Source organism: Heterodontus francisci, chromosome 2, assembly GCF_036365525.1.
Source record: "Heterodontus francisci isolate sHetFra1 chromosome 2, sHetFra1.hap1, whole genome shotgun sequence".
NCBI lineage: Eukaryota > Metazoa > Chordata > Chondrichthyes > Heterodontiformes > Heterodontidae > Heterodontus > Heterodontus francisci.
The window spans coordinates 173826022-173850952 of NC_090372.1; the positions used below are offsets into that span (position 1 = coordinate 173826022).

The 24931-nt window shown below is 45.7% G+C and overlaps 1 protein-coding gene across 1 annotated transcript in view; it reads left to right on the forward strand.

Annotated features, from left to right (window-relative positions):
- Nucleotides 1–24931, forward strand: part of gpr158a (G protein-coupled receptor 158a) — a 723773-nt gene that overhangs the window by 693297 nt on the left and 5545 nt on the right. The gene's annotated exons all lie outside the window — the stretch shown is intronic.

Genomic DNA, 24931 nt, shown 5'->3' on the forward strand with positions numbered 1-24931 from the left:
ACTGCACGCAATACTCCAGGTGCGGCCTCACCAGAGTTTTGTACAGCTGCATCATGACCCCGTGGCTCTGAAACTCGATCCCCCTACTAATAAAGGCTAACACACCATATGCCTTCTTAACAGCCCTATTAACCTGGGTAGCAACTTTCAGGGATTTATGTACCTGGATACCAAGATCTCTCTGCTCATCTACACTACCAAGAATCTTCCCATTAGCCCAGTACTCTGCATTGCTGTTACTCCTTCCAAAGTGAATCACCTCACACTTCTCCGCATTAAACTCCATTTGCCATCTCTCAGCCCAGCTCTGCAGCCTATCTATGTCCCTCTGTACCCTACAACACCCTTCGACACTATCCACAACTCCACCGACCTTCGTGTCATCCGCAAATTTACTAACCCACCCTTCTACACCCTCATCCAGGTCGTTTATAAAAATGACAAACAGCAGTGGCCCCAAAACAGAACCTTGCGGTACACCACTAGTAACTAAACTCCAGGATGAACATTTGCCATCAACCACCACCCTCTGTCTTCTTTCAGCTAGCCAATTTCTGATCCAAAGCTCTAAATCACCTTCAACCCCATACTTGCGTATTTTCTGCAATAGCCTACCGTGGGGAACCTTATCAAACGCCTTACTGAAATCCATATACACCACATCCACGGCTTTACCCTCATCCACCTGTTTGGTCACCTTCTCGAAAAACTCAATAAGGTTTGTGAGGCACGACCTACCTTTCACAAAACCGTGCTGACTATCGCAAATGAACTTATTCTTTTCAAGATGATTATAAATCCTGTCTCTTATAACCTTTTCCAACATTTTACCCACAACCGAAGTAAGGCTCACAGGTCTATAATTACCAGGGCTGTCTCTACTCCCCTTCTTGAACAAGGGGACAACATTTGCTATCCTCCAGTCCTCCGGCACTACTCCTGTCGACAATGACGACTTAAAGATCAACAACAACGGCTCTGCAATCTCCTCCCTGGCTTCCCAGAGAATCCTAGGATAAATCCCATCTGGCCCAGGGGACTTATCTATTTTCACTCTTTCCAAAATTGCTAACACCTCCTCCTTGTGAATCTCAATCCCATCTAGCCTAGTAGGCTGTATCTCAGTAATCTCCTCGGCAACATTTTCTTTCTCTACTGTAAATACTGACGAAAAATATTCATTTAACGCTTCCCCTATCTCCTCTGATTCCGCACACAACTTCCCACTACTATCCTTGATTGGCCCTGTTCTAACTCTTATCATTCGTTTATTCCTGATATACCTATAGAAAGCCTTAGGGTTTTCTTTGATCCTATCCGCCAATGACTTCTCGTGTCCTCTCCTTGCTCTTCTTAGCCCTCCCTTTAGATCCTTCCTGGCTAGCTTGTAACTCTCAAGCGCCCTAACTGAGCCTTCACGTCTCATCCTAACATAAGCCGCCCTCTTCCTCTTGACAAGCGCTTCAACTTCTTGAGTAAACCACGGCTCCCTTGCTCGACAACTTCCTCCCTGCCTGACAGGTACATACTTATCAAGGACACGCATTAGCTGCTCCTTGAATAAGCTCCACATTTCGTTTGTGCCCATCCCCTGCAGTTTCCTTCCCCATCCTACACATCCTAAATCTTGCCTAATCGCGTCATAATTTCCTTTCCCCCAGCTATAATTCTTGCCCTGCGGTATATACCTGTCCCTGCCCATCGCTAAGGTAAACCTAACCGAATTGTGATCACTATCGCCAAAGTGCTCACCTACATCTAAATCAAACACCTGGCCGGGTTCATTACCCAGTACCAAATCCAATGTGGCATCGCCCCTGGTTGGCCTGTCCACATACTGTATCAGAAAACCCTCCTGCACACACTGGACAAAAACAGACCCATCTAAAGTACTCGAACTATAGTATTTCCAGTCAATATTTGGAAAGTTAAAGTCCCCCATAACCACTACCCTGTTACTCTCGCTCCTGTCGAGAATCATCTTCGCTATCCTTTCCTCTACATCTCTGGAACTATTCGGAGGTCTATAGAAAACTCCCAACAGGGTGACCTCTCTCCTCTCCTGTTTCTAACCTCGGCCCATACTACCTCAGTAGACGAGTCCTCAAACGTCCTTTCTGCCGCTGTAATACTTTCCTTGATTAACAATGCCACACCCCCCCCCTCTTTTACCCTCTTCTCTGTTCTTTCTGAAACATCTAAATCCCGGAACCTGCAACATCCATTCCTGCCCCTGCTCTACCCATGTCTCCGAAATGGCCACAACATCAGGATCCCAGGTACCAACCCATGCTGCAAGCTCACCCACCTTATTCCGGATGCTCCTGGCGTTGAAGTAGACACACTTTAAACCAAGTTCTTGCTTGCCAGTGCCCTCTTGCGTCCCTGTAACCTTATCCCCTACCTCACTACTCTCAACAGCCTGTACACTGGCACTGCAATTTAGGTTCCCATTCCCCTGCTGATTTAGTTTAAACCCCCCCGAAGAGCACTAACAAATCTCCCCCCCAGGATATTGGTACCCCTCTGGTTCAGGTGAAGACCATCCTGTTTGTAGAGGTCCCACCTACCCCAGAAAGAGCCCCAATTATCCAGGAAACCAAAACCCTCCCTCCTACACCATCCCTGCAGCCACGTGTTCAACTCCTCTCTCTCCCTATTCCTCTCTTCGCTAGCACGTGGCACAGGCAACAACCCAGAGATAACAACTCTGGTTGTTCTCGCTCTAAGCTTCCACCCTAGCTCCCTGAATTTCTGCCTTAAATCCCCATCTCTCTTCCTACCTATGTCGTTGGTGCCTATGTGGACCACGACTTGGGGGTGCTCCCCCTCCCCCTTAAGGATCCCAAAAACACGATCGGAGACATCACGTACCCTGGCACCTGGGAGGCAACACACCAACCGTGAGTCTCTCTCGTTCCCACAGAACCTCCTATCTGTTCCCCTAACTATGGAGTCCCCAATGACGAATGCTCTGCTCCTCTTCCCTTTTCCCTTCTGAGCAACAGGGACAGACTCTGTGCCAGAGACCTGCACCCCATTGCTTACCCCTGGTAAGTCGTCCCCCCCAACAGTATCCAAAACGGTATACCTGTTGTTGAGGGAAACGGCCACAGGGGATCCCTGCACTGCCTGCTGGTTCCCTTTCCTTCCCCTGACGGTAACCCATCTACCTACTTCTTTTACCTGAGGTGTGACTGCCTCCCTATAACTCCTGTCAATAATCCCCTCCGCCTCCCGAATGATGCAATCAATGCACCAGCAGTAGCGCGTATTGCTGTCTTAGATGTTGTCATAATGGTAAGGTTCAGTTTGGTTCCACCAGTCCATGTCTACATGGTGCAACCCCTGTGCTTTCAGCAGATGTAGAGGCAGGCTGCTCAGATCCCTGCTCTGACTGTTGAGATGCTCTTGGCTGATGCCGTCTGGGTTTTAGACCTCATGAAGACCTTGACAAGAAGGACTGTTCCACCTGTACCTGTGGAGGGACAGGCTTGGTCATCGAATCACTAGACAGCCTGTGGGATACTAGAAATGGATGCTTTTTGAGCCGAGTCCCCACTTCCATGTCCTCTTTCTCCAACTTGTCTCTCATAGCCCATCTACACTTCCCTGCAGGCAATGTGCTGGAGTCCACTTTGCTGCATATTAGTGTGGCGATGAAACATCCAAGGTTTGGGTTACATCAATCCTATTTAAGGTGACATTCAGAGAGTGCAAGCCATTGATGAAGGCTATATGCACCCATTTGACTACTGCGTTTGATGCTCCATACAGATGGCCACTCTTTCCATGGTCGAAAACATCATCGCAAATGCCTGTGACATCATGGCACCCATGCTTGAAACAGAGTCCTCCAATCTCTCTGTAAATGTGCACAGTGTACAGGAAAGCCTGTTTGTACATTGCACATTCTCTGCTGCTGCTCCAGAATTATCCTCTTCATTGATAGTTTCTGATGTTCAGCATCTGCATCAGCTGAGCAGAGCTTGGAGCGTACTACGCCCTTAGACGCAGGCCCTCCACTGCTGTCCCTGTCTTCACCATCTGCTCTTGCCTACCAGTGATGTGTGAGTCACAAGGTGAAAAGCCAACCATCTTCCTTCCCAGTTCCACTGAAGTATGAGAATTTGAACTGGTGCATGGTCTGCATGAGTCCTTTGATGGTGCACCCTCACAGTGACTGACTCCTTTGATCAGTTATCATTGTCCTAAAATAAAAGCAAAATACTGCGGATGCTGGAAATCTGAAATAAAAACAAGAAATGCTGGAACCACTCAGCAGATCTGGCAGCATCTGTGGAAAGAGAAGCAGAGTTAACGTTTCGGGTCAGTGACCCTTCTTTGGAACTGTTCCGAAGTTCCGAATAAGGTTCCAGCATTTCTTGTTTTTATTTTAGTTATCATTGTCCTCCTGCACCACCTCCTGTGGGACACTTCAAGGGCCTGTGGCAGATAAAAGACATGAAGCAGAACTGTCAAGGTGGAATGTTTTAACTGATCATTATGCTCATGATCATATTTCACTAACTGCTGATATTAAACCAGCATGAGTGAGTGTTGTATGCCATGTGGCTGTGTGATATTTAATTCTGTCACCAGTTAGCTGGGAGGCCTCCCTCACTCATCTTTGATGGCCAGGCACGCCGAGACTCCACTGATCTCCAGCACCTCTTCCTCTGCAGATGTTAATTGTGAAATTGATTGAGAACCAACTTTGCTTCTCTGCCTCACCCTGGTGTTCTATGCTGTCTTCTCCTGCAAGGAGGGAAGGAAGAGACATATTTGTGACAGTAAAGCAATGTGTTGAATGAATGGATGGACAGCATTTGTTGAGGGTGACTATGAGGGAGAGGCCTGACATTGTACTAAGATGAGAGTGATCGTCATTGGTGGATAGACAGATGGGGATGTAAGGAAGTACATGTACAGAGAAGGTTGGGTGCACCTCCAAGGTAAGTTTGTGTGAGGAGTGATATGTTTAAATAGTGTTGAGAAAGCAGAGTGAGGGGATTGGCGTGATACAGATGTCAGGATGTAGTTGAATGTGCCATTGTATTTATCTTTCCTGCTCTGCATAGTTATTAATCCCTTTCGGCAATGAATCCAGGAGCATGGCAACACACTCCTGCTGCTCACCATCTTCACTACCTCCAGCCGCGCCTTCTTGGTGTCACTGGCAGACTTCTTCCTCCCATCATTAGGGAACAGTATATCCTTTACAGCCCCAACAATCACATCAGGGAGGCATCACTAAAGCGAAGTGCAGATTTGGAATGCAGGCACTCCATTCTGACAGTTCCATCTTTTCTCTCCATCTCCAAGTGCCATCAACTGTCATCTTTTCAGATGCAAAGTTGACTCATGTGAGTCGGCATCATGCCCACGCAACCTAATTGGTTGGGAAACCTGGAAGTCAGATGCAAATGCAGTGGCTGGGTTAAAAAGCCGCTAACAGACACACTGCACTTTACTTCCAGGTTTCCCACACAGTACCAGACCCGCAGTCCATCACCACAACTCCCAATGTGCCGTCAAGTTAAGACTTTCACGAGCCCCTCTGTATCAAATAATTACATAACCTTCATACAAAGGCATCGTGCCATTTTGTAGGAATGGTTACCCATTGTACACAAATATATTAATACTTCTTCTCATGTCTTAGATATTCACTTTATATTTGAGACTGATGCAGAATTAGACAAGGAAAGAACATAATGGAGGAGGTATGAAAGGCTTGTTCAAAACTTTCTATACCTTTTACCTGGCTACCTCAAAGGAGAAGGGATTATACCTTCTCCAACCTTCAGCAAGAAAGGGGGAAGAACTTATAAGGACACATTGTTTTGGCTTGATTACAAGTATCATTTTCAAACTTTCTCATCTTACTCTTGAACTTGAAAACTAAGTTCTGGATCATTACACTTAGAGTGAAATAATTTATTGCCATCATCTAGTGCTGCGTGCATGAATGCAGATGCAATTTTTAGACAGACAGGGATCAGGACTTGCAAGTACATTTCCAGTGCAAAGTGAGTGATTGTGACCACAGTGCGGAAAATGGAGCCCTGCAGTTTAGTATGGGTCCCATTGCACCCAGTCCATACAAAGAGTGTGTTTCATTTCACATCAATTTGTTTAACGAATTTATCTGAAAACTGATGTTATATAATTGCCACAGATCATCTGACAGCTGCTGATAAAAAATGTATCAGTTCAATAGATAATTAATATTTGAGTCATAGATTGTAACTACATGCTGGGCCATTGACCTTTAGGAGACTGGCGATGCATGTACCCATCTAACCACACTCTGGCCTGCTGTTTTGTTTTTAACCAATAAAATACTTTTTTTTTAAAGCTGCTCCTGTCCCACCTGCATAGTGAATAGGGTGAGACAGGAGGAAGGAGAAAAAAGGTGAGTAAAGAGCTGAATACCTACTAAACCAACTCAAACAGCTAAAAGCTCATAAAACCAGCATTTCTCCTGCTGAGTATTCTGAAGGTTCAAAGCTAAGCAATCATGACTCTACATGGCATAGTGGTAATGTCACTGGACTAGTAATCCAGAGGCCCAGGCTAGTATGCTGGGGACATGGGTTCAAATCCCACCACAGCAGATGGTGAAATTTGAATTCAATTAATAAATCTGGAATTTAAAAGCTAGTCTAATGATGACCATAAAATCATTGCCGATTGTTGTAAAAACCCATATGATTCATTAATGTACTTTAGGGAAGGAAATTTGCCATGCCTACCTGGTCTGGCCTACATGTGACTCCAGACCCTCGGCAATGTGGTTGACTCTTAAATGCCCTCTGAAATGGCCTAGCAAGCCACTCAGGTCAAGTGCAATTAGGGATGGGCAACAAATGCTGGTTGAGCCAGCGATGCCCACATCCCAAAAACAAATTTTAAAAAACACTCTGCACTGGAACACTTTTGAAACAGTTACCAGTTTATGAGTCAGCTTGGTCATACGGAGCACAGAAATAAATAATGAAAAAGGATAAATTCAAATTTAGAATGGCCTCAGTAATAGCAATGTGGAGGAATAGATAGAGTATAATTAAAAATTTGAATAGCACATACCCTTTGGGGCTCGATGCATCAGAACAAAGACATATCAGAATTTGAACGTCTTCATCGATGGTATTTAACTTTTTGAATTTATTTCGGAAGAACCAAAGGTAAATACAGTAAAATTATCAAATTAAAATTAAGCCACTCTAGACATAGGGTACAGTGCAAACATAATGGCCATGAATTTGCTTGTGGCTGGGACCTGGATACTCTGGTTCTGAGAGTTGTGTTCTCTGGCTGCCGCTGCTTCCTTTGCCTGAAAGAACCCAGTGAACCCAGCGTCCCATCCTCCAGAAGAACATATGGGGCCTCCTCCTCAGGAGGGGGTGGGGCCAGGCCAGAAAAGGAATGTTTTTTTTTCTGGATCAGACAATTACAATGTATGGAGTCCCTGGAGAGGAGATTCTGGGAATTTCCCCTGACACTGGACATGCACAGGATTTCCTGTAGCATGAGCCAGGTGGGCAGTGGAGGTTCACCCATCATGACAGGGCCTGACAGCCCTGTGCCAATTAGATGCCTTCCTGCAAAATCTGGTGGGCTTGACGCAGAAGGGCACTGGGTGGGCGTGAGTTTGGAGTAACTTCTAGAATCGTGGCCAGAGAATCTGCAGAGCCTCTGTTTATCTTTTATGCATTGCTGGAAGTCCACATAACTCCTTGACCAAAAGAATTCTATCACATGTATTAGTCATCCACCGATTTAACTGTATATGTCGATAGAATTATCATTTGAGGTGCATGACAGGAGTGTTTCTCCAGGGCTTCTCTGCCAAGAAGTCATGCTAAATCTATATAAAACACAAGTTCAGCCCCAGATGGAGTATTGTATCCCATTCTGAACACACTTCAGGAAGGATGTGAAGGCTTTGGATAGTAAAACCAATTTACTAAAATGGTTCCAGGGCTAAGGGTTTACAATTAAGTAAACCATTTGGAGAGGCTGGGGATGTTCTCTCGAGAGCAGAGAAGGCTAAGAGGAGACTTAATAGAGATGTTTAAAATCATGAAAGGTTACGGTAGAGTAAATAGGGAGAAATTCTTTTCAGTGGCTGAAGGGTTGATTACCAGAGGGCACAGATTTAAGACAACTGGCAAAAGAACAAGAGGAAAATCTTTTTTATGCGATGAGTGATTAGGATTTTTTTTATTCTTTCATGGGATGTGAGCATCACTAACAAGGCCAACCTTTGTTGCCTGTCCCTCATTGCCCTTGAACTAAATGGCTTGATCAGCCATTTCAGAGGGCAGCTAAGAGTCAACCACATTGCTGTGGGTCTGGAGTCACATGTAAGCCAGGCCAGGTAAGGACAGCAGATTTCCTTCCCTGAAGGACATCAGTGAACCACATGGGGTTTTACAACAATTAATGGTAGTTTCACGGCACCATTACTGAGACTAGCTTTCAATTCCAGATTTTTATTAATTAATTGAATTTAAATTCCACCAGCTGCTGTAGTGGGATTTACATCCGTGCCCCAGAGCCTCTGGATTACTAATGCAGCAACATTACCACTATGCCACTGTCTCCCTATCTCCACCATCTCCCTTGGAATGCACTGCCTATAGGATGGTGGATACATAGTTGATTTTGATAAGAAATTGGATAAATACTCTCAGGAGAAGAAAATTGCAGTGATACAGGGAAAGATTAGGGCAGTTGGATTAACTGGATTATTCTTCAAAAGAGCTGCCGCAGACTCAATGGGCCAAATGGCCTCCTCCAAGCTACACTATACTAATTCTCGGTTTGTGGGGAAGGACTCCCCTATCATCAACTGTTCTTAGCCTCCCCAAAACTTACTTTCATCTTTTCCTTGGTTCCTCATTCCCTGCTCTTCCCCTCTTCTCATGATCCATGCCTTGTGCTTTCCTCCCTCCTCAGAAGATGCTCTCCCTCCTTCTCATCCCCTTCTTTATCATCACCACCCTGGCCACTCCAGATCTCCTTGTCTTCTTCCTCAGCTCCTCCATCTGTCTCCCTAACGTCATTCCTGTATTTCCCCATCATTTACCTCAGGAGGCACGGGACCTGAGAAGTGGGGTGGATGGGTTCAATTTAAAATTCTTATCTCTATGTATTTGGCCCAGGGAATAAAATTCTACTAAAATCTAAATAAAACTTTACCTGCAATGTAACCTCGAGAAACAGAGCAGGGAGCTGAAGCACGAAGGAGCAGCAGCACCACCTAGCGTTGGTAAGTGTGATGGTAAGTGTACAGAGTGATAACCAGGTGTTACGCCAGGCATGGCACAATTGTGACACCAGAAGTATCTAAGACAAAAAAAGGGCACGCTGGATTTGAAACTTTTGTTGAATGCTGAAACTTCTTGGGTAGATGCCCCTGTGCTGGTGAGCAGATAGGTTTGATGCAGTAATGGGATGCTTGGTGCACTGCTACTTGCCAAGGGGCTGCATGCAGGCAAGTCCCAGCAGCAAGACACTTGAAGGCCTAGATTTTGCTATGGAGGCAGAGGTGGGTTAGAAGATGGGCTAGCCAGCAAATTCGCGCTGCAGAGCGACATGTCGGTTACCTGATATGTTGTGACCTCTGGGTGATTTTCCAGGAGGTGGCCTCTCCTGGACGATGGCTACCCACCCCGCAGTGGGGAGCAAGCAATTAGGGTCATTAAGCAGCCAATTGGGAGGTTGTTTGAAACAGCCTTTCACTGTTTTCAGAGGCGCACGGGCCCTACGCTGTTTCAGCATCTCGTCCAAGCAGATGAGGCGGCTGTGGGAGCCCCTTGACTAGAGCGACAGACATTATAAAAGGGGGAATCAGCACACATGGGGCTGCATTTTGTGGGCACCCCCAGACAGGTTCGGACACAGGTAGTGGGAAGGCTGGGACGGAGGGCCCATCGCCTGCCTGTCGCAACGTAATTTTTTCGGCGGTGGGATAGCCAGAAAAACCTGCAACTCCTTGAAACCCCCTTCCCCTGAACTAACCACCCACCGTCCCACCTTGCCAGGGCCTTCCGGACTGGCCGCAGCGACCCCGCCTCGCTTACCTTGGATTCGGGCTCCAGCGCTGGGCCTGGGCCCAAAACCTCTGCAGTACTGGCAGTGGCCACTGTTCCTACTGATACTGATGAGCTGTGACTTTTTTCAGCAGCTGTTGGAGGCGGGATCCTCATCTGTAAAGGGACGGGGATCCTGGCGCCAGCTATTAATTGGCCTGGCACTGTAGAATTGCTCCTGGGGGGCTCCAGGTGGCTGAGGCGGGATTCCCCCTCCTTTTCGGCCTGGCACTGGGAGCCCCACCGTGAGCTCAAAATCCAGCCCATGAGTTCAAGCACAGCCACTGATTTGCCATTGTGTAAGCAGAGTTCTTGGATCGGGAGTGTTGTCTGAGAGGGAGGGTCTTGGAGAACGGCTAATTCATCAAGGTGCAGGGGACATTTGGTTGCCGAGTTCCTAGTGATTGAGGATGTATCTGAATATGGAGGCCACCTGCTCAGAGGTGGGCTGGATTAGTGGGGAGGAGCAGCTGCCCCACTAACAAAGTCAGTCACCTGGTGCACATGGGTGCAGAGGTGCTGGTCAAGGGACAGTAGGGGCCAGAAGGCGATACCCACAGAATCGAGTGTACCACCAGAGATTCAGCTTCCTGAGCATGTCGGAGCAGTAGTGTTGCTGACGGCTGCGCTGATTGAGGCAGATGGTGGCTGATTTGTGCACCTTCCTGGCAGACGATCTTATGCCATGAGACGCAGAGGGACACCCTATGCCAGTACCTGTTAAGCTGACAGTGGCCTCGAACATTCTAGCATACGGCTCATTTCAGCTGTCAGCAGCTGATCTATGTGGGATCTCACAATTTGTTGCCCGTGGCTACATATCTCAGGTGATGGATACACTTTCTCAGAGGGCATGTGACTTTGTCACCTTCATCACAGATGCGGTTGGTTAGGCAACGGACTGGTCAGTGCTGTAGAATGCACCATACAATCTGTTCATTCCGGTTCATTTGTCCTGCATTCGTTCTGCGGACTGCCACATAAGACACTTCATGAGGGTGGCCACTCTTTCAGTGGAGGACCTCATGTGCTCATAATACCTGAGACATTGCAGTGCTCACATCATGAATGGACTCCTCCATTTTCTGAGGAAGTAACCACATTGCCTCAGGAAACTCTGCCAGATGTCCACACCTCTCCTGTTGCTGCTCCACAAGCACCCGCTTTGTAAATGACCCACAAGACTCAGCATTTCCAGCTGGGTGAGCATGGCTGAACAATCCTCTACCCTCACCTGCTGCTGCTCACATGCGCCATGATGCTCATCTTGTGCCACCCGTTCTAAAGTTGCTTAAGGCCTGATCGAGGTGCGTGTATCTGTGCTGATGGAGGATGCGGTTGTCTCCTGTGACGGTGGTTCCAGAGTGCAAGTCATCTCTGAGTTAGTGGCGGCCTCCACACGCAGCTGCTGGTTATCCTCCAGCACGGCCCTGTGCAAGAGAAAGCTTCAGTTACTCACCCTCCCTCATTTCGGCAGCTGCTTCATCAAACATCTGACAGCACATCAAGGAGCATCGACTGGATATAAATTCACAAAGAAAGAAGCCGCTCCAAGGTGTTTCCATGGAGCATTCAGCAAAGTTTCACCCTCTCCCTGCCACACACCAATCTCCCCGTCACCAATTGCCTGCACAGCAGCCACCCCTCAAGGTCAAGGGCCTCCTCTTCCATGGCGTCAGTATTGCCAAGGTGGCCACTCCACCACTGAATGATTCCTCTTAGGGGCGTGGTGTGAACTTTCTCCTGTAATGTGGGGATGAAGAGTTCAGCTACAATTAAGCTTTTCATTAGCCCTCATGATCCACAATCAGATGCGATGATCCTGAAATTGCACTGGCCCAGGCCTTACATTACCATCCTCCTAACCATATATAGCTTCCCTCGGGTGAGGGTTGGCACTGGGCACACATCTCTTTGGTGTTCTTGTACACTTTCTGCCTTGAGGCCCTCCTACTCAGATATGTGAAGTCCCTTTAAGACCTCAACTTGTGTGGTCATAAAGCTTTTTTCTTTCACTGTAGCCATATTCATCAATCAACCCGCTTCTGGTCCACTTTCGTGCTCCTTTTTTTTCTCTCTGAGAAGAAACACCCTGGCCCTCCTTTGCTGCATAGAAAAATGCTGCCATCATTGAAGGGTAATGTCCTGCTTCTTGCTTAGAGTCCTGCTATCATCCCATTGTTGTGAAGGAACAAGAACAGTCACAGCTCTAAAGGGGGGCTAATTGGTTTTGCTTCTTGCTTGACTTATCATCTCTGACCTCCTCTCTCAGTTCATCTATGGGAGAATCTTTAGGAACATAGGAACAGGAGGAGGCCATTTAGTTCCTCAAGCCTGTTCCACCATTCAATGAGATCATGGCTGATCTGCAACCGAACTCCATATACCCACCTTTGTCCCATATCCTTTAATACCTTTGGCTAACAAACATCTAGCAATCTAGCAACAATTGCTGATTGTGGAAGAGAGTTCCAAACTTCTAACACCCTTTGCATGTAGAAGTGTTTCCTAATTTCACTCCTGAAAGGTCTGGCTCTAATTTTCAGACTATGCCCCCTAGCCCTAGACTCCACAACCAGTGGAAATAGTTTCTCTCCATCTACCCTAGTTGTTCTGCTTAATATCTTGAAAACTTCAATCAAATCATCCCTTAACCTTCTAAATTACAGGAAATGCAACCCTAGTTTGTGTAATCTAGCCTCATAATTTAACCGTTGCAGCCCAGGTATCATTCTGGTAAATCAATGGCCAATATATCCTTCCTGAGATGTGGTGCCCAGAACAGCTCACAGTGCTTCAGCTGTGGCCGAAGCTAGGACTTTATATAACTGAAGTATGACTTCGACCTTCTTATATTCTAGACCTCTAGATATAAAGGGCAGGATTCCATTAGACCTTTTGATTGTTTTCTGTATCTGTTCATGGCATTTTAATGATCTATGTACATGGACCCTCAAGTCTCTTTGGACTTCCACAGTCTCTAGCTTTTCACCTTTTAGAAAGTACCCTATTCTATCCTTTTAGGTCCAAAGTGGATGACCTCCCATTTGCCTACATTGAAATCCACATGCCACAGTTTTGCCCATTCAATATCTCTTTGTAATGTTACACTTCCATCTGCCGGTTTACCTTCAGTTGCATATCTTTGTCAATGGCCAGATTGTATGGACAGTAGAACATCCCTATAATGCAGGATACTTTGACTGAAAAATATTAAAAGGTACCCCTGAGTGCTCCAGACAGCAGAAATTTTGGGGTTGATTTTAACTTGAGTTAACTTGGGCGGCACAGTGGCGCAGTGGTTAGCACCGCAGCCTCACAGCTCCAGCGACCCGGGTTCAATTCTGGGTACTGTCTGTGTGGAGTTTGCAAGTTCTCCCTGTGTCTGCGTGGGTTTTCTCTGGGTGCTCCTGTTTCCTCCCACATGCCAAAGACTTGCAGGTTGATAGGTAAATTGGCCATTATAAATTGCCCCGAGTATAGGTAGGTGGTAGGGAAATGTGGGGATGTGGTAGGAATATGGAATTAGTGTAGGATTAGTATACATGGGTGGTTGATGGTCAGCACAGACTCGGTGGGCCGAAGGGCCTGTTTCAGTGCTGTATCTGCAAATAAAACAAAAAAATAAAAATAATTGTGCTGCATGGGAGACTCAGGATAGGCATGCATCTAGAAGTCTGAAAGCTTTTGAGGTCTGGCCAATTTTAACTGCAAGGCCTGATTTTAATATCTGCAATTGGTCTCCCACTCAATACTGATGAGAATAACGTCAAGGCTTGTGGGCGGGAGGCAGCTTATAGTGAATGCAAAGGAACAGTTCCAGGTATAAGCTCGGGGTGGGGTGGAGTTTGTAAAAAGATGCTGGTGTAGGAAGGGTTGGAGCAGGCTTCTTTTTGAAGCCTGAAGAAGCTTTCCTGCTCCTCTTAACCTCCCAAAGAATCCTCCGAGGTTTCTCTGGTGGGATTCATGCAATGCAGATCTCCCCAGGGTCTTCAATAAAATCACGTTGCGGGGCTCACAACCTCACTATGCTGTGATTTTGAGATTCAAATTAGACGCCTGGGTGAATGAAGCTGCAAAACAATTTTCACAGCCAAAACTGTAAGATTTTGCACTTGCATAACAGCCCCCTTTGTCATTGAAATGCAATTGAACATTTAAGAGGGGGGCAGGAAAACATCAAAAAATAAATTTTCAGCGATAATTTTTTACAGAAATTTTTTTTTTTTCTCTTTGGCCTCCTTATCTCGAGAGACAATGGGTAAGCACCTGGAGGTGGTCAGTGGTGTGTGGAGCAGCGCCTGGAGTGGCTATAAAGGCCAATTCTAGAGTGACAGGCTCTTCCACAGGTGCTGCAGAAAAATGTGTTTGTCGGGGCTGTTACACAGTTGGCTCTCCCCTTGCGCCTCTGTCTTTTTTCCTGCCAACTGCTAAGTCTCTTTGACTTGCCACACATTAGCCCCGCCTTTATGGCTGCCCGCCAGCTCTGGCGAACGCTGGCAACTGACTCTCAAGACTTGTGATCAATGTCACAGGACTTCATGTCGCGTTTGCAGACGTCTTTAAAGCGGAGACATGGACGGCCGGTGGGTCTGATACCAGTGGCGAGCTCGCTGTACAATGTGTCTTTGGGGATCCTGCCATCTTCCATGCGGCTCACATGGCCAAGCCATCTCAAGCGCCGCTGACTCAGTAGTGTGTATAAGCTGGGGATGTTGGCCGCCTCGAGGACTTCTGTGTTGGAGATACGGTCCTGCCACCTGATGCCAAGTATTCTCCGGAGGCAGCGAAGATGGAATGAATTGAGACGTCGCTCTTAGCTGACATACGTTGTCCAGGCCTCGCTGCCGTAGAGCAAGGTAGTGAGGACACAGGCTTGATACACTCGGACTTTTGTGTTCCGTGTCAGTGTGCCATTTTCCCACACTCTCTTGGCCAGTCTGGACGTAGCAGTGGAAGCCTTTCCCATGCACTTGTTGATTTCTGTATCTAGAGACAGGTTACTGGTGATAGTTGAGCCTAGGTAGGTGAACTCTTGAACCACTTCCAGAGCGTGGTCGCCAATATTGATGGATGGAGCATTTCTGACATCCTGTCCCATGATGTTCGTTTTCTTGAGGCTGATGGTTAGGCCAAATTCGTTGCAGGCAGCCACAAACCTGTCGATGAGACTCTGCAGACACTCTTCAGTGTGAGATGTTAAAGCAGCATCGTCAGCAAAGAGGAGTTCCCTGATGAGGACTTTCCGTACTTTGGACTTCGCTCTTAGACGGGCAAGGTTGAACAACCTGCCCCCTGATCTTGTGTGGAGGAAAATTCCTTCTTCTGAAGAGTTGAACGCATGTGAGAGCAGCAGGGAGAAAAAAATCCCTAAAAGTGTGGGTGCGAGAACACAGCCCTGTTTCACACCACTCAGGATAGGAAAGGGGTCTGATGAGGTGCCGCTATGTTGAATTGTGCCTTTCATATTGTCATGGAATGAGTTGATGATACTTAGTAGCTTTGGTGGACATCCAATCATTTCTAGTAGTCTGAAGAGACCACGTTCAGCTGACGAGGTCAAAGGCTTTGGTGAGATCAATGAAAGCAATGTAGAGGGGCATCTGTTTTTCGCGACATTTCTCCTGGCAACACTCAGGTCTGGCCGCATTTGTGGAGAGAGAAACAGAGAGCTAACGTTTCAGGTCTGTAACCTTTCATCAGAAATGAGAAAAGTTAGAAGGTTTTGAGCAAGTTAAAGGGAGGAGGGTGGAAAGAAGAGCAAAAAGGGAAGGACTGTAACAGGGTACTAAATGGTGAAAAGCGTGGAGGGCAGGAGAAGTTTTCATGGTGCAAAAGCATAGGGAGTCTGCAAGCGTAACTCGGAAGTTCTAGTCCGCGTCATTTTAATTGTCCACCTTTCTGTCCCTGGCCTGCTGCCGTGTTCCAATGAAGCTCAACACAAGCTCAAGGAACAACACCTCATCTTTCAACTGTGCACTTTACAGCCTTCTGGACTCAACTGTTACGACCAGGTGAGAAAGGTGTCTAGTGGTCCCTCTCAGCCTTCACCTGGTCTTACCGTAACAGGGTTTAAATTTAATCACACCATGTTTTTAGCTCCCCCTTGGTGAATCCTTGTTCACTTCTTTCCAATTATAAGGCAAAGAAACCAGCACAAACATATTTTCTTAGGTTTAAAGAAGAAAGGTTGAAATTTATGAATCTTGAACTTAAACTCTAATTCGGTTCACACCTACGGATACACGACGCGCCTATGCCAGCATGCATATGCGATAAACAAATGCAAATAGTATCAAAAAAGAGCAAAAGAAAAATAAAGTGGAAAAGTTTGAGGCAATATCTGAAGAGTTTGTGTTATGGTTTTTCAAGCTCAGTGGACACAGAGGCTTGTGAGAAAGAGATGGGAGCAGACAGGAGAGATCTTCTCAGTCCAGGAGCAAACAGTCTTTCTGCTCAATGTAGCTAGTTCAAAAAAACCCTGGAACAGCCAGTTAGTCATGTGACCAGCTGATCGCAGCAGTCCTGGATTGTATCACCTTAGCAGTCTCTGGAATGCTCTTCTTACACACAAAATCTGGTGATCAAGGTCCATTGTGGATTGAATGTGTCAGGGAATGGTACTTTGTCCTTCCAAGCACTGTCTGTTAATATGCAAATGTCTTTTCCAGCCACAGCTGATCTGTTTAACAAGTCATTTCCTCACTCCAGCAACAGTTTAAAATCAATGTTCATGACAAAATTAATGTGCCTCATTCTTGGCAGGTGGAGGCCTAGCATGACACCTCTATACCCAGCAGAATGAAATGCTATTTGAGAAAAGCGCATTTCATTAAAAGGGTTGAGAGCAAATGTAAGAGACAGAAAACAACCATGCATTTCTCTCATTCATTCATAAATCCTAAAATCTATTACAGCCTGTCTTTTCTCAGTGCCAGTGCTGCTTTAATTGCCTGCTTTATGGCATCTCAGTAAACACGTGGTTCTTTGGGGAAGTTTTTCTTCGGTATCCATTTCTATGGCTGCCTCAGGTCTTTGAGATGCATAGGTTTAATTAGTCCTGAGTTGGAATTTTTTTTCAAGAGAGCCAGTAGTGGGCGGGTCTTTCCTGAACTCTCTTTCAGTGATTTGCTGAGTCATGCAAAGGCCTTTGACCTCAAGGGATGCGTGGTTCTCTTTCCTTCTGACTGAGGATTCCTTGCCAATCTCCCCTTTGTCCTCTGGGACTCTCCTGCCTGCAGGTATTTGTGCAGAATCTACTGAACTGCACTGTGACACCTCGACTAGGTGAGGCTCACCCTCATGGTTTCTCTGACCCCTAGAGGTCTTTCTTTGTTCTGTAGGTTCCTGTGCATGCTGTTAGCAACTCTGGTGGGGTGCTTCTAGTGTCTGCATTTACATAGGAGGATGTGGGGTCTAACTTTTCAAATTTTCCAGGGTTGACTGACTGGACACTAGATGTTTTCATCTGGGATTCCTCCCGGAATTCTTATAACCTGCCCTCTTGGTCACTTTTCCCCCTTCACTTTCTAACCTTTTGCCAGTCTTGTGCCTGCCTGTCCCCTTTTGTTCTTGGCGGGGGTCCCTTACAGTTCACCAACCCGTTGCTGAAGGGTCCTCCTAGCACAGGTACAGGACTTAGGGGTGCAGGTTTCACTGTAGGTTCGGGTTTCCCCTCAACCTGGCACATGTGGCAACTCCTGCAGTACTCCACCACATCTTTGTGGTGTTTTGGCCAGTCAAACTGCTGTTGCATGCAGGCTTTGGTCTTTTGTATACCGGCATGTACAGCCACTGCAGTCTCATGGGTCATTCTTAATATTTCTCTCCGGTACCTCTGTGGCACCACTAACTGGTGAACTACTGTCCACTCCTTGCTCTCAGGCCTGTGAGGAGAACTCCATTTCCTCATCAGTACGTCATTCTTAAATAGTAGCAATCAGGGACTGCCTCAGCTTCACTTTCAGACTGGTCATCCTGTGCTAACTTTTGCAATACTTGGTCGGCTCGCTGAGCCTCAGCTAGGGAAAATCCATTTAATTCATTCACTGGCTCTCCTAACTTTCCAAAGAAACTCTCAAAAAGACAGACCTGGTCATCTGCCTGCAGTGCCAATGCAGTCTCTTCTGGGGGAGCTGGGGTTTGATCATGGCCTGATCCACTACACATTCTGCGAAACTGCAGGGGTCTGTCGCTTGCCACTGCCCTGTCTCTCTGACCTCCTGCAGTCTTTCTTTCACTACTGGGGGGGTGGGCGGGGCTACCACCTTCACCCCCGCCAGATCATTACCTAGAAGCAGGTCAACCCCGTCCACAGGCAAAGTAGGGACAATCCCTACAGTCACCAGTCCCGAAATTAGGTGGCACTCCAGGTGCACCCGGTGTACAGGCACAGGCATACACTGCCCTCCAATACCATTCACGACCATTCTGGTGTTCACTGCACTCTCTGGGGGAATAGTCAGGCCTTTTCCCAGTAAAAGGGATCTAGTGGCCCCTGTGTCCCTGAGAATTACTTGCCCCACTCGAGGGGTATGGGGTTTCTTTCCCCTCAGACAAAAATCCTGATAACCTTCAGGAATCCTATTAGCTTTTCCTGCACATGCCGTAGAAAGCTTCCTGGGTTGCACTCTTACTGCAGTTAAAGCCACAGCTTATTCTGCCATGCTTTCCATCAGCTTCCCTTCTTCACTGAGTGAGTGTGCCCTAATTAATCCTACCGGTTGCCTGCTTTATTACCATGGAAGAACAAAGGTCTCTGGGTCTCATTCCTGCTCCCAGCACCTCCCTGTTTGGCTAGAGTAGGGTCTTCTGTGTCTCCTGCTTTTCTTTCTCTCCCAGGACTGCTTGGGATCCTATCACATTCCCACACTTTGTCCTTTTCAGATTTGTGGGGGTGACTAGGAAAGGTTCTCACCTGGGAAACAGACTTATAAATTAAAGCAAACTCATCGGCCAGGACGGCCGCTTGCTGGGCTCTCTGAACCCACTGCTCCTCCACATGGGTCTTTATGGAGAGTGGGAGAGTGTGTTTAAATTCCTTGGACAAAATTACTTCTCTGAGATTCTCGTAGCTGAGCTGTACTTTAAGAGCCCTCAACCACTGGTCAAAAGCCAGCAGCTTACTTCTTTCAAACTCCAGATAAGTTTGATTAGCTTGCTTCTTAAGGTTTCTAAATTTTTGGAGATAGGCTTCGGGTACTAATTCATATGAGCCAAGGGATAGCATTTTATGTCAGTTCATAATTTGATAAACTCTCATCTGGCAAAATGGAATAAAACCAGCTTTTCTGGTTAGCTTGCTTTGTAATAAAAGAGGCCAGGTCTCAACTGGCCATTTTAACTGCCTTGTCAGTTTCACAAAGGACACAAAATATTCTTCTACATCCTTCTCATTGAATTTTGGAATTAGTTGAGCTAGTTCTAACAATTCTGTACTGTCATGCTAGGACCCCACCTGCCAAGAATGAGGCACATTAATTTTGTCATGAACACTGATTTTAGACTGTTACTGAGTGAAGAAATGACTTGTTAAACAGATCAGCCATGGCTGGAAAAGACATTTGCAAATTAACACACTGTGTTTGGAAGGACAAAGCAGCCGTTCCCTGACATTTAACCCACAATGGACTTTTGATCACCAGACGTTGAAGGTGGGGGAGCTTGCATTCCAGGTTTACTGCTAAGATGCTGAATACACAACAGACTTGGTCAAACCAGCTAGTCACATGACTAACCTGCTGGGCAACCTGAGTTTTTTGAATTTGTACGAACAGTTTGGGCAGAAAGTCTGTTTGCTCCTAGACTGAGAAGATCTCTCTCCTGTTGCTCCCATCTCTTTCTCACAAGCCTCTGAATCCACTGAAGACACATGAACCCCAAGAGAGAAACATCTCCTACAGTGAACAAGGTTTAAGAAGAATACTGGGCCCCAACGAAAAGCAAGATCTACCTACAATCAAGGACTCTACAGTGAGCTTGAAGAACTGTAACAACAACTCTTCAGATATTGCCTCAAATCTTTCCACTTTATTTTTCTTCTGCTCTTTTCTGTCTCTATCGGCATGTGTATATCGCGTATGCATGCTAGCATGGGGCACGACGTGTATCCATAGGCGTTAACCGAATTAGAGTTTAAGTTTAATAAATTTCAACTTTTCTTCTTTAAACCTAAGAAAGCCTCTTTGTGCTGGTTTCTTTGCCTTATAGTTGGAAAGCGGTGAACAAGGATTCACCAAGGGGGAGCTAAAAACAGTGTGTTTAAAATTAAACCCTGTTACAGTAAGATCAGTAAGGCTGAAAGGGAACCCTTAGACCTCTTTCTCACCGAGTCGTAACAGAACCCAGCCCTGAATTATGCTCCTCCATATTGGCCATGCTTTTACTGGGGTTACTCTGTCGCCCCCTAGTTAACTCAAGCCGCTTCAGCTTTCTTCACATTCCTTCCGGAATATTCTTTGTCTCTCTCTCTCTCCAGTTTCTCTCGTTCAATCTCCTCTCTTTCTTTCTCTTCACATTCCTTCTGAAAGGCTCTCTCTTTCTCCCCCTCTTTTCTCTCTCTTTCTCTTTCTCTGTCTTCTGATTCAAGTTTCCTTTGTTCCAATTGTATCTTTGCTAGTAGTACCCTGTCTGGGTCTGCTTCTAACCCTGTTTCTGCTTCTTCAGATTCAAGGGAAAAATGGTTGGCCACCAGCCTTAGAGTTCAGACTTCCTAGCCTTGCCACGTACAGTGATCCCACACTGCTCAGCAATTTTCCTCAACTCCCCCATAGACAGTGCTTTTAACTTATCCCAAGTTCCTTCACCCTGGCTTGGAGAGCTACTGGCTTCAGTTGCAGACATGTTAGTATTCAATCACACACAACCACAAGAAAACCTATATTGAAAACTTGCTCTTTTTTGATTGTGAACAATTTGGCTTCCCACTTCCAATTTCTCTCATTTGTCTGTGGGTCAATGCTGGATGTTAGCACCCAAATTTCTGTAACGATCAGGTGAGAAAGGTATCCAAGGGTCCAGGGATCTCTCTCAGTCTTCACCTGTTCTTACCGTAACAGAGTTTAATTTTAAACACGCTGTGTTTTTAGCTCCCCCTTGGTGAATCCGTGTTTATTGCCTTATAATTGGAAAGCAAAGTAACCAGCAGAAACAGGTTTTCTTAGGTTTAAAGAAGAAAAGTTGAAATTTATTGAACTTGAACTTAAACTCTAATTCAGTTGATGCCAGATACACGACGTGCCCATGCTAGCATGCATACATGATACACACATGCAGATAATGTCATGGCCCTGTAGTTTTTTTTTCGGAATATGCAGTTTGCCTTTAAGGCTTGCAAGGGATCAGTATTGCTTTAAGAAATAGCAAGCCTCAGGAGTTATAGGAAGGTGCATTTTCGTTGCCTTAGAAACAGCCATTTCGAGACTGCGATTCAAAGGGTGCATTCTCGTTACCATAGAAACAGCCACTGGGAGTGAGTCTCATACAATATATTTGTTACAATTCAGTTTTGAAATGGCTTTTAGTTGAAGCCAGCTTGTTCTAACAGGACACAGACACAGCTGGTGTTGGTGCCTGGAGGGAGAGCTCTCGGCCATTTGAGCTGAAGGAATAGGATTTTGGTCTGTTTAATTATTGTCTCTCAGTTCTAGAAAGGGTCAGGCAAAAACAGGGATCTCTGGTAATTTAGATTGAAGAAAGGGAAGTCGGACTGTGGCAGTCTTTTGTCCCTTGGGAACTCTAGAGTCAGGTTGATTCTGTTGAGGGTGTTTGCAAGTAGTTAATTGTTGAAATTCGCTGGAGAAGGAAAGCAACATTCTGTGAGGACTTCAAGTAACATTCTGTGAGAACTTCAAGCAACATTCAGTGAGGACTTCAAGCAACATTCTGTGAGGACTTCAAGCAACATTGGACTGTAAATTTTCAAGGACTCTAATTTTTTCTATTTTACATGTTGTTTATATCTTCATAGTGTTTAAGAATTTAGTTCTTCTAATTAAAGAGTTAATTTGTTGATTTAAAGACACCTGGTTTGGTTAGCCTCATTCGGGGGTTAATAGATGGTACAATTTGGCTGGGTCTTTCTTTAATTTGGACAGTTTTAAATGATATGTTAGCCAATCTGTGGAGCGACAGGATTGAATTAACAATGCGTTGGTCCCACCACAATCAGAATCGTATATTTTGATTGGGGGCTTTGACAGGAGCTGTGGTCGTAACAATAGGGACAGAAAAGAGCAGAAGAAAAATAAAGTGGAAAAGTTTGAGGCAATATCTGAAGAGTTTTTGTTACTGTTCTTCGAGCTCACTGTAGCATCCTTGATTGTAGGTAGATTTTGCTTTTCGTTGGGGCCCTGTAGTCGTAAACCTTGTTCGCTGTCGGAGACTTTTCTCTCTTGGGGTTCATGTGTCTTCAGTAGATTCAGAGGATTGTGAGAAAGTGATAGGAGCAGACAGGAGAGATCTTCTCAGTCCAGGAGCAAACAATCTTTCTGTTCAAACTCTCTGTGGCTAGTTCAAAAAACCCTGGAACAGCTAGTTAGTCATGTGACCAGCTGATCTAACCAGTCCTGAATTATATCACCTTAGCAGTCTCTGGAATGCTTCTCTTACACACAATACTTTGTGATCAAGGTCCATTGTGGGTTGAATGTGTCAGGGAATGGTCCTTTGTCCTTCCAAGCACTGTCTGTTAATTTGCAAATGTCTTTTCCAGCTATGGCTGATCTATTTAACAAGTCATTTCCTCGCTCCAGCAACAGTTTAAAATCAATGTTCATGACAAAATTAATGTGCCTCATTCTTGGCAGGTGGGGCCCTAGCATCACACAACATTGAGTTCAACAATTTTAGATCATAAAAGTGCCCCCATTTTGTTTTTTTATTTTTTGCTGGTTTGTTTTTTCCTCTCGTTTCTTTCTTAATTCCTTTACTTGGCATTTGTACGGCTGCTATCCTCGCATTCACACCTCATCCCGACACAGCTTTTGTTTCTCTACTTTTCCCATTACTGCTTCCTTTGCTTTTGCACCAGGATCCTTTTTTTATGTCATCTCTTTTGCCCTCCAGCCTATCACAAACCTTCCCCTTTGCTCTTCTTCCCTCCCTCCCTCTTTTCACTTGCTCAAAACCTGTTACCTTTCTAACTTTTCTCAGTTCTAATGAAAGGTCACAAATGTGAAACATTAATTCTGATTTTGTCTCCTCAGATGCTGCCTGACCTGCTGAGTATTTTCAGTATTTTCTGTTTTTATTCCATTTTTAGCAATGTGGATCCAGCAGTAGGCTATCCTGCTCCAGTGCCACAAGATTGCATTCTAATGTGGCCAGCAGCTATGCAATGGGCTGAATTTGTCCCTGAAATAGGGCAGTACAGTGGCAGAAAATCAAGAGCAGGAGAGCTACCGTCAGAAGCTCTTGCATTTCCTTCAACCTGTATTGGTCGGGAAGGCAGTCAACCTCCTCTTTACCACCCCACCACATGTAAATGTTGGCAGGGAGTCGGGGTTTAGCAACCCATCTGATTCCCCTTTTGTCCTGTACTGATATTGCCATCCCCAGCAACTGCCAGGAGAGGGATGGTAGTAATTCCTGGCAGAATGCCAGTAAGTTTGTGGATGCTAAACCCCCTTTTGGAGGGGGAGTGCCTAGTACTGGACACCTCCTTCTCCTCTGGCTCAACAATCTTCCTTTTTTTAGATCTTGGACCAAGCTTCATCACTTTGGGTTTCTTCTACCCCCCTTTAAACATAGAAACATAGAAAATAGGAGCCGGAGTAGGCCATTCAGCCCTTCGAGCCTGCACCGCCATTCAATACAATCATGGCTGATCATCCAAACTCAGTACCCTGTTCCCGCTTTCTCCCCATATCCCTTGATCCCATATTCCCAAAGAACTATATCTAACACTTTCTTGAATATATTTAATGATTTGGCCTCAACTGCTTTCTGTGGTAGAGAATTCCACAGGTTCACCACTCTCTGGGTGAAGAAATCCCTCCTCATCTCAGCTCTTTAATTTTTTTGCTGCTATTCTTCAGCAGTGGCATATTCTTGCTTAGTGCTGGGAGTCTGTCACTGTACAGCTAATGACCCCATAATGCAAGAAAGTGGATTGGCATTAAAATAGCATGCAGAAGTCCTGCACCAGCCCTACTCCAGCAGAAAGAGGGTGGTCTAGGCCAATCTACACTACCTACTTGAATGGTAGAAATTATTAATATCCTAATCTTCAAATATGCCTGGCTGGTCTTCAGAGAAAAGACAGAAATATAACTGGGACATGGCCATGAATTATTCAGTTCCACATTTTGACTGTCTTTTCCATGTAAGGTGGCAAAAAAGAGCTCTTGCCATTTAATTATCATCAGTTATTAGAAAGAACTTTAAAAATGGACCACTCGTGTTGTTTTGAAAGTTTATATATACCTGATTATTGTACATTTTGTTGCATGGTTCTGCTTCGGTGTAATTTTCATACTTGTAAATAAATTATACTATTGAATGATGATTTTCCAACCAAATGTGTGCTCCCATCAAGAGTGCCTGTGTGGAAATTGCAGGCATACTGCCCATGTTTCTCCATCCACAATGGATGACAGACATGCCTATTTTTTCCAGTACCACCTCCCGGTGAGAAAAGCTCTGTGACAGGAGCATATACAAAATGTGTTTGATGCTAGTGGAATGGCTTCTGTCTTGTGAACTCAGCAAGGGGTGCTTCAGGGGAAGCTGGTACATAGAGGGAGGGAGCAGCTAGTTTAATTGGCAGCTTTCATGGCTAATCCGTAGACAGGGAGAGCCAGGAGGACTTAACCCTCTCTCAACAGACT